A 10,406-nucleotide genomic window follows, 5' to 3' on the forward strand; every position below is an offset into this window, starting at 1 on the left:
GCCTTCCAAGCTAATACAATCATCAGGCACAGTTTTACTTTATAATACAGTGGCATGTCCCTATAGTGGGATTTCGTGCCACGCTCATAATTACTCTACCCGATTCTAATATTTTTTTCTCTTCCATTCATCTGCTGGAGGCAACATTCAGTTCTCGGTGAAAATTTCTATTTGGAAAGGAATTAACTAAATTTGACAACTATTTTAGGAAAACGACGAATGCAAAGTTTTAGTCCGTCTCATTCAGAGTGATTGTGCGTTACTTGGAAGTTACATGATGAAAACAAAAATCTGCAAAAATAGAACTTTTGGACAGAGAAATTATAACTGATGCAATAACCCATGTGAAAGGTTCACCTGAAGAATAAAACAGACAACCAGTGAACCAGCCAGTCAACCTCTGCTTCAGTGGAAGCAGCAAAACGAGAGTCAAACAAAGCAGTAGAGCAGCAGCACTTTTCAATGACTTCTAGAAGCAACCTACCGACAACCAAATGTTCTAGCTTTTCTAAAAGCCACTAGAAAGATTGATACCTTATCTTTTAAGACAAGCAGAACAATATCGAACCAACATAGCAGACAGCCAACGGTCCTCTCCCATGCTTAACAGCCATGGAATTCTAACTGAATACAAGTTCTTGATGGAAAGAGAGTATGCTAACAAAACCTCTGCATTTCTCAACCAACATGTTTCATTTCAAGAAACAAATATACAGAATTAGGAAGGCTGGGCACCGGCAGACATAAGATGTTAGGCAAGGTCTGTTAAGTCAAGTACACAGAAAATTCAATGTCTAGGCAAGGGCAAATATTATCTTGGGACTCTTTGCAAAATAGCAAGAAGCTTCAAATCTCTGAAGTTACAGAATATGATCCAAAGGTATAAAAATGATAGAATAACACAATATGATCCAAAGGAATAAAAATGATAAAATAACACAAAATAGTAAATAAAGAGAAGGAAAAATCCTAGTTATCTGAATTACAAAGTTGGAAACTTTGCAAAAAATTAAAATTTCAGCTATGATTAAAATAAATGAAAATGATGTAAGCCAAATTAAGAACAATTAGCAGAAGCCTTGACGCTCTGCATGGCCATATGTTTGCATCAGCAATGTCCTTCCATATCCCTTCTATAAGCACCTCTTAGTTTAAGGTTTCTAATCTTGGGGCATGACGTACCGCTAGCCATGTTAAGTAGGGTACAATGAACCAATTTCTCTGTTCCTGCCTGTATATGAAAACCATGAGAGGACAATTGCTGCTTCTGCTAGAAATTGTAGGTCATTCAAGCCAGTTTCCAACATGTTTCCTAGAAATAAATGTAGCTCCTTAACTTTATAGGAAGAATGTATCTTAATTTGACGATTGGTAAAGTCCGTTGAGTGCCATATACTTTTTCTCCAAGTTTTCATGTCAGAGATGGAGGTGACGAAGATTGATCAAGTTATCAATCACACCCTCTATTTGTAATTTCACCTAATTTAGTATGAGAAAAACTGAAATTTAACTGCACTTTTAATTTTATATCTATGCATTGAGGACATAGTGGACTTCATAGCATTGTAAAACACTGCAAACCTTGCATATATACATGGACATTCAAAAAATAAAAGAACAGTGTGCGTACGCTTACACTAGTTGAAACCTTCATTCAACCGAATGTCATAATGGTCTGAGGCCTCCTCCTTGTAAAGATGAAAATGATGTCCTTTTACTGTTATCCTTTCTTTCTACATGTCTTCTTCTGCTTTTCACCTTGACCAGCTGATCAACTGCTTCTCTCATTGATGGCCTAGCATCAGGCATTGACTCACAACAATTCACTGCCAATCCCAACACTTCCACTGCCTCATCCCTCTCATTTTCCATCCAATAATCCATCACTTCATCCATGACACCATAAGGATTCCCAGAATCTTCTAATCTCCGCTTCACCCATCTGACTATGTCATCCCCGTCTTCAAAGCATGGATCCACTGCCATCTTTCTAGTCAAAAGCTCAAGGAGCACTACTCCATAGCTGTAAACATCGCTCTTCTCAGTAACGCGTAATGAATAGGCATTCTCTGCAATTTCAAATGGAAAAACCCAAAAATTATTAGGCAACTATAACTTCATTGACACTTCCATCTCACCTGAAGAATATGCGAGGACCAAGTTTTTAAACTATTACTAGGTATTGCCCAGAATAACAAATATTCATTAACGTTATTTTAACACATGCCTCACCTGGTGCAATATAACCAAGTGTACCGACCACACACGACATGGAACCGACATTTGTGTCCTCTGGCTCATGTATCAGTTTTGCCAAGCCAAAATCTGCAATATGTGGCACCATCTGCGAATCCAACAGAATGTTGCACGACTTGATATCTCGATGGATGATCTTGGGCACACAGTCATGGTGGAGATATGCCAAACCATTAGCAATGCCAACAGCTATATTGTAACGGATATCCCAATCCAATATGGGTGGTGGCTCGACCTGATGCAGGATGTCATGAAGGCTTCCATTGCACATGTATTCATACACTATCAATCCACAATCCCTGTGTGCACAAAACCCAACAATCTTCACCAAATTCCTGTGCCTTATAGTGCCCAATGTGTCAATCTCAAGTTTAAAGCTCGTGTTGCTAAGACCTTTCTCTGGTAATATCAACTTCTTCACAGCAAATACTCTTCCAGATGGCATTTCTGCTTTGTAAACAATCCCATGTTTGCCTTTACCAATAACAAACTGCTCGCTCATACCTGCTGTTGCTTGCATTATTTCCTTCAGGAGAACTTGTTGTGAATCTTCCAGTAACTCCATCGTAGGTTTTTGCTGGCGAGCCCATCGGAGCCGAACTAGAGAAATGAATACCAGGTACCCTAAACAACAAAGTCCAGCCAAAGAAAATACAATAGCAATTATTATATGAGCTATGAGGTTTCTTCTGTAATTGTTTCTGTGATCAGATTGTCCTCCACTTTTACAAAGGTATAGCTTATCTGTTAAACATAACCCGGGATTTCCCAGGAAAGAACTTGGAGACGCTGTCACAAAAGCCAACCAGGAACTTGGAAGCATTCCTGAAAGCTGGTTGTATGACACATTTACAGAACTTAAAGACAGCATGCCATCCAACTCTGAAGGAATTATACCTGAAAGTTGATTATATGACAGATCAAGATTTTGAAGTTCTTTCAAATTACCCAGGTTAGGTGGTATCCCTCCACTCAAATGGTTATTGCTGATATTCAGCATTAGTGAAAGACTGCGTAAATTTCCCAGAGCTGAGGGAATATGACCTTCAAGCTTGTTTTCACCGAGCTGCAGTTGTATTAGTTCTTGAAGGCCAGAGATGGAATCTGGTATTTGTCCTGTAATGTTGTTTCCTTGAAGATTTAAATCTTGCAACTTCGTCAAACTGAGAAGAGGCAGTGAAATGCTTCCCGTAAATGAATTTCTGCTTAGATCCAACTTGAATATCTTGGAGCAATTCCCAAGCTCAGATGGTATATTCCCAGTGAGTCTGTTTGAGGACAAAATCAAAATCTGGAGCTCCGAGAGTTTGCCAAACTCAGCTGGTATGGCTCCTGAGAACTGGTTGTATGACATATCTAAGAATGTAATATTTTTCCAAAGACCAAGATTGGGTGGTATGGATCCTTCCAAGCTATTCATTTTCATGTCCAAATACAAAATCCCTGTGTTCACAGTTAGATTGTTTGGTACTGTTCCACTCAAATTATTATTGCTGATAACCATTCTTCGTAAGGAAGGACAACGCCCAACCTCACCTGGAAAGGTTCCTTCGAAAAGGTTGCCCCCAAGGTCTAACACCATCAGCTTTCCTCCTGCACAGAGATGCAGGGGTATTGTACCATTCAAATGATTCCTCGTCAAATCCAACACTCTCAACCTGCTCTTCATCCCAAGCTCAGCTGGAACTTCTCCGACAAGATAGTTTTCTGCAAGACTCAGGAACTGCAAATGCTGCAGGTTTGCAATCGAAGCAGGTATTCTCCACTTAGATTATTATTGTACAGGCCAAGCTCCTCAAGAAGGCTTAGGTTACCAATTTCCTGCGGAATCAATCCCACCAAGCTATTGTTGAACAAATTAAGCTTTCTTAGATTTTCCAATCGACCAAGCTATGGAGGGATTACACCATGTAGTAAGTTATTATGGAGCTAGACGTCATACAAAGAAGTACAATTGCTAAGCTCAATGAGAATTATCCCTGTAAGCCTATTGTAGTATATGTATATCAAACTAAGTTGTTGCAAGAGCCCTAACGAAGAGGGTATGGAGCCAGAGAGCTGGTTTTTAGAAAGAGTGAGGTCGGTGATATTGCCACAGAAACCTAACTCTGCAGGTATACTTCCCTCTAACTGGTTTTCGTCCAAACTAAGAACAATCAAACTCCTTAGATTACCTAAGCTTTTAGGGATGCTCCCCACGAGATTATTTCCATTAAGGAATAGGTTTCTGAGATAGGGCAATGTCCCTACGCTTGAAGGTATAGTGCCTTGCAGCTGATTGCTAAGAAGATAAATATCAGTAAGATTACGACAAAACCCTAAGGACGAGGGTATTTTGCCAGACAGTAAATTTTCATGAAGCCATAGACTGACTATAGAACACGGTTCTCCAAATTCAGGGACTTTGCCAGTAAGATTATTTGTGTTCAATAGGACGAATTGTAACTGGGGGAGGGAAAACGCTTCTATGGGTATGCTTCCACTGAGATAATTATTGTATAGACCGAGAAACTCAAGTTTTGTTAACTTACCAATCTGCAAAGGAATTGTAGAGCGCAGGAAATTATGTCCCAAATCCAGGTTCACCAACTCCGTCAAGCCGAAAAGCTCAGGGTAAATCGAACCCGAGAAATGATTGTTGTTCAAGAACAGAGTCTGCAATCTGCTGCAGTTAGAAAGCTCTGGAGGGATTTGTCCTGAGAGCGAGTTGTAGCTCATGTCCAGAGACACAATGCTCCTCAGCTCTCCTAACTCGGGCGCCAGTTTACCCTCCAAGCCGTAGGCGGAAAGATTCAATGCCCTCACTGTAATTCCATCTTCATAGCAGGAAACGCCCGTCCATGAACAGGGGGAAGAAAAATCGGTTTCGTCCCAATGCAGAAGACGGCGGGACGAGTTGGCTAATCCATCCCTGAAGGCCAGCAGAGGGAATCGATCCCGCGACTTTTTTGTGGATGTGGCGTTATGTGTTGCAGAGAGGAAAACGATAATGAAGAGAGCAAGCTTCGCCGTTATCGCCATGGCCTCGCAGCAGAGTTGAGCACTTTACAGCTATGCGTCTCTTCTCATATATTTTTTAGACACCGACCTCCCCTGCTAAATCCATTTAAAATAAATTAGGAGGCAAGAAAGTGCTGACGACATTTCCATATAAAAAATCTCACATGTACCAAACACTGTACTTTTTCAGACTTGAATCTCTGCCATTAAATTAATTAAGAATGTTCAGTGTCGTGACACGAATAAAAATTGGAAAAACACGGATGGGAGTTTTATGAATCGTGTTGAATTGTGTAAAGGTGGGATAAGTAAATATCCAAAGTAATCCCTCCCACTGCTCATGATCAGTATTCCAAATTATTACACTTTGAATTAAGTTTGCGGCAGCTCAACTCACCATTGGAATGCTTGAATTATGGGATGGGCACTGCTGGGTGGGATAAGTACAATATCCAAAGGAATTCCTCCCGCTGCTCATGATCAGTATTCCAAATTGTTACACTTTGAATTAAGTTTGGGGCAGCTCAACTCGCCATTGGAATGCTTGAATTATGGGATGGGAACTGCTGGCGTACAATTATATGAGATTGGAACTGCTTGAAATATGAGATTGGAACTGCTTGTGTGCAATTATATGGTTATTAAGAGGGGAAAGGAATTGGAAGTATTGATTTGATTTCCAGTATTTTGAATTACATGGAATAATTCAATAGGTGTACAAGGCTCAATCATGCTAGCTTTAACACTGTAGAAGCTACATGGAAATATTGTGTCACGTCATGCATGGGAAGGGATTTGGTTTACTGGATTTGTTATGCTAAGTCAACCACATGCTTCATCAAATAAAGTACCATGGTTTAATGCTATGGGAATATTGGAATGTAATGTATTAAATATGTTAGAATTATCAAAGTTGATATTTCATATTGGAATGGAGATGAACCTCATTTTTATGATGTAACTCTTTGCGTCTATTAAATAGTTTTTTTTGTATTATTGGGATGTAATGTAGGCAAATAATCGAGTAAAGATTAAGGGATTAAATTTTTCGAGATATAAATATGTGTAAAATTTGAAAATAGTTTTCATTTTGACAAATTTGATTTATCTAGGTGTTCGATAGATCCTTGATTAAGATGGATTTATACTAGTTCTATATCTATATAAATACCATGTATAATTTTTCATTGTTTAAATTGCATAGTTGAATGGATATATGGATTCAACACTTTAAAAAAAAATTGTGCACTTTGATTGTGTACTCTACACAACTTAAACGTGCAATTCCAACAAATCTTTGTTGAATAGTAGATAAAATTGACACGGACACATACATATATTCAAACCATATATTTATATACATAGTTGACATTGAAATATTTTCTTAAACAAAGCATTAAAATATTTTATTTATAAACCATATTATCCACATTAAAATATTTTTTTGTTATTAATATACATTTAAATACATGTTAATATTACCCATTTTTCTATATTGAATATTTTATTTATTATTCACATTAAATTATTTAATATTTTTAATATTACTTAAATGTTATGAATTAATTTTATATTAATAATTAACTGAATTATACATCTCATTCTTATTATGTTTATTAAGAAGCAATGAAATTTTTTTATTTTTAATTATTTCTTTTTGTTGGCATTGAAATGTTTTATTATGGACAAAATAAAAATAAAAATTCCATATATATATATATATATATATATATATATATATAATTATAATTATAATTATAATTGATATTAAAGTAAATTAGTTAATATGAATATTCAAATATAAAACTATCTTACTTTATATGCACATTGAAATAGTTTATTTATGGCTAAGAGTAAAAGTAAAATATTTTTACCACATCTCCTTCATACTAGGTTGTAATATTAACGACCTACAGAGCTAGCACAATGACAATGTGATTGTTTATGTTCAAACATGTATATTCATTTTCTTTTTATCATATCTGATATTGTTATTTATTTAGAGAATATCTTATTTTTATTTTAAAAATGACAAGTGTCAACACAAAGTTGAGTACAGAAGGAATTACACATCCCCCTCATACTCTGGTGTATAATGCTCATGAGTTGAACGCCTCAGTGCAATAATGCTTTTGTAAAATATATATATATATACACACTAGCGTAGTCATAGACATCAATACATGATAAACATCAGAATACTCGTGTAGAATGCCTCACTTACACACACACTAGTACAACCATAGGCATCAATACATTATAAACATCGAAACATCTGACATTGCTTGGATTAAAAGAAAAAAGAAAAAAGAAAAAAATTATATATATATATATACTAGTGCAGTCATAGACATCAATACATTATAAACATCGAAACATCTGACATTGCCTGGATTAAAAGAATAATTATAATTAACTCAATTAAATTTTTATTTTAAGTTATTATTATTATTACTTATAAAAATAATTAATATATGAGTTATATATATATTAAAAACATGTAACAATATTCTTAACTGTGGAGATTCAACCCTCACTTTACCATGAAAATTCTAAACTTATATAGTTTTTGTTACAATATCATGGGCATCAACACCACATTTCCAATATGACACATGTTGATATGACATTTTCTTTAATTAATTATTTTAAGTTAAATTAATTAAATGAGTATAACTAACTTGGAGATAAATCTTAACCCTTGATCTGTGAATACTATTATGGATATTTTGGCATATTCCATGGAAAATAAATCTTTGTCATCCACCTAATAATTTCTTATAATTAAATCAAAATTATGGAAGGCCTATTCTGAAATAGACATGCTTATGGACGTAATTAATAGTCATCATTTCGTGCGTTATTGGCATGAGAGGATCATTTTAGCTTTCAAAGAGTGAAATAATATTTCTTATATGTAGTGATGAAAGTTTTTCCAACATTTAATGATATGATTAGATTGAGAATGAAATGGAAAAGACATAAAATTATAAATACAACAGAAGATGTATTATTGAAAGCAAAGTGTAACATTGAAAACCAAATTTTATTAATGAATCAAAAAGTTAAAATTGTTGTAATTACATAGCAATACAAAATGGCTACAATGGAGGTAAATTATCTTTGAGAGTAGATGTGGTTGTTATGCTCATTCACAAAAAACCCATGACTAGAAACTAAAATTACATTTTCAAAATGATGCCAATAAAACCTAAGAAATGGGAACCCTGCAACATACAAACTCTGACCCTAGCATGATTAGGGCATAATGGGAACACCGAGATGGATGAATTATCTAAAAGGGGGTAGCCTTGTTTGGATCATAATATTTTACTTGATACTTGGTCTAGGTCCTCTTTAGATTCATGGAAAGAACATTAAAAACTAAGTTAGGTCCCCAATCATTGTGTATAATTTATTCAAAAAATGCATGGGAAGACCCCAAAAATTCATTAAAACATCATGACATAAAAATCTACAATGTCAAAGCTATTTTTTAGATGACCATTTCTAACCACCTAGATCAATTAAAGACTCAAGTTGTTGACTAATCATTGAATTTATTATATTAAAAAATCCATATTCATTTTTAGGTTTTTGAAACAAGGGATAAAAAGAAATTTGTGACCAGTGTTGCAAGACTTTTCCAACAATCAACTCCATTATTCCAAAGACTCTGGGAGATCTCCTTCTTCCAGGTGAAATGATATTCAATGCTCAAACCTCATTAAAAGGGTGAAGGTTACACTTTTAGAAGAAAAGTTATCCATAGGAATTAGAATGGGCCTAGGATGGTCATTGGACCTTTATCATGGTCCATTTGAAAAATAAAAAGGGATAAAATCACTTATCCCACCCCTCCCACTTGTTACGTCGTAGAATTAGTGAGAAAGAGAAGGATTAAATCCCCTCCCCACTATTATTTCCCATTCATTACTCCTATTCACAAGAGCCACAATTCAACAGATTGGCCTTATTTGATCTCATGTGTGGGATTTATGGAAATTATATTTTGAGTTATGCTTAGTGATTCTATGCCTCAAAAGAATTGACAATGTTAGATATATTGGGACATGTTGTGTGTGGCTCACACATTTGTTTTCCTCTCTTAGAAACTTGCTCTAAAATATTTTGGCGAATTAGCCCTACCAACCCAATTAGAACTATTGAATAAAAGACTCCATCCTTGGAACATATTAATGGTGCATGATGGGAGGAGTTCATGGTATGAGGTGATGGATCCATTGAAGCTCATGCTAATGTCTTATGTAACCAGATCAAAAAATAGAATAAAATAATCTCATGCTAATGTGTTATGTAACCAGATCATAAAACAGAAGAAAATATAGTTCAACAACTTGAAAATAAGCCTCTTCAAGGGGGAAACCTCCTTTTACATCACATAAATGAACAATTCTTGGATGATTCAAATGAAAAGACCTCCTTAGTATATATAGGAGTCTAAAGGGTCAAAATATAATTACGGCCTACATAACAGTAACTATGTAAGGGTTCAACAATAAAAATAGCGGGTTTCTATGGGGCACAACATTAACAATATGTGGGTTCTATGGGGCACAACAATAAGAATATGGGGGTGTTGTAGTTGCTGCAACACCCTCCAGAATTTTGGCTTGAACCTAAATTTTAGAGCCTTCCTTGGTATTTTCCTTGATTGTTGCAAACACTTAAGCTCATTTCATGAGCTTTCTCAAAGTTCTTTGACCCCTTTCGCATGTTAAATTAACTATCATCTTTCAGCATATTTGACTGTCATACAATGTTTGTGAGCCTTTTCTGGCGGTTTCAAAGGTCGATCTTTGTGTATATGAGTTTTCCTACCCATGTAAACATATGTCACATTCATACACAAAGTCTTGAGCACTATCGCACAAGTGTCGTCACAGTCGTCCTAAAGTCTACCTTAAGTGTTGCACTTGTCGTATCTTGTCATGAGGCACTCATACAGAGGGGAATACTTTGTTTGTGTGTTCCGATGATCTATGTTGTCTTGTTGTCAAAGTATGCTAAGTGTGTGATCACAACCGAGGTTTATCACAAGTCCATCTCCCTTCCCACACTTAGCCATTTTTCGGAAAATCTTCTCGACCGGGCAATTTAGCTTCATCGAGCCTCGAATGAGCATTGCA

At 35.8% G+C, this 10,406-nt stretch overlaps 1 pseudogene across 1 annotated transcript; it reads right to left on the reverse strand.

Annotated features, from left to right (window-relative positions):
• Window positions 1-227: 227 nt before the first annotated feature.
• On the reverse strand, window positions 228-5,410 carry LOC149221509 (uncharacterized; annotated as a pseudogene). The gene is made up of 2 exons (XR_016249371.1): window positions 2,233-5,410; window positions 228-2,069 (listed from the first exon to the last, which is right to left on the reverse strand). The product of XR_016249371.1 is annotated as an uncharacterized LOC149221509 (transcript).
• Between the last annotated feature and the right edge of the window lie 4,996 nt (window positions 5,411-10,406).

The sequence above is a fragment of the Pinus tabuliformis genome, chromosome Q, assembly GCF_031772625.1.
Source record: "Pinus tabuliformis cultivar Carrire ecotype Pingquan chromosome Q, CPIR1, whole genome shotgun sequence".
Lineage (NCBI taxonomy): Eukaryota > Viridiplantae > Streptophyta > Pinopsida > Pinales > Pinaceae > Pinus > Pinus tabuliformis.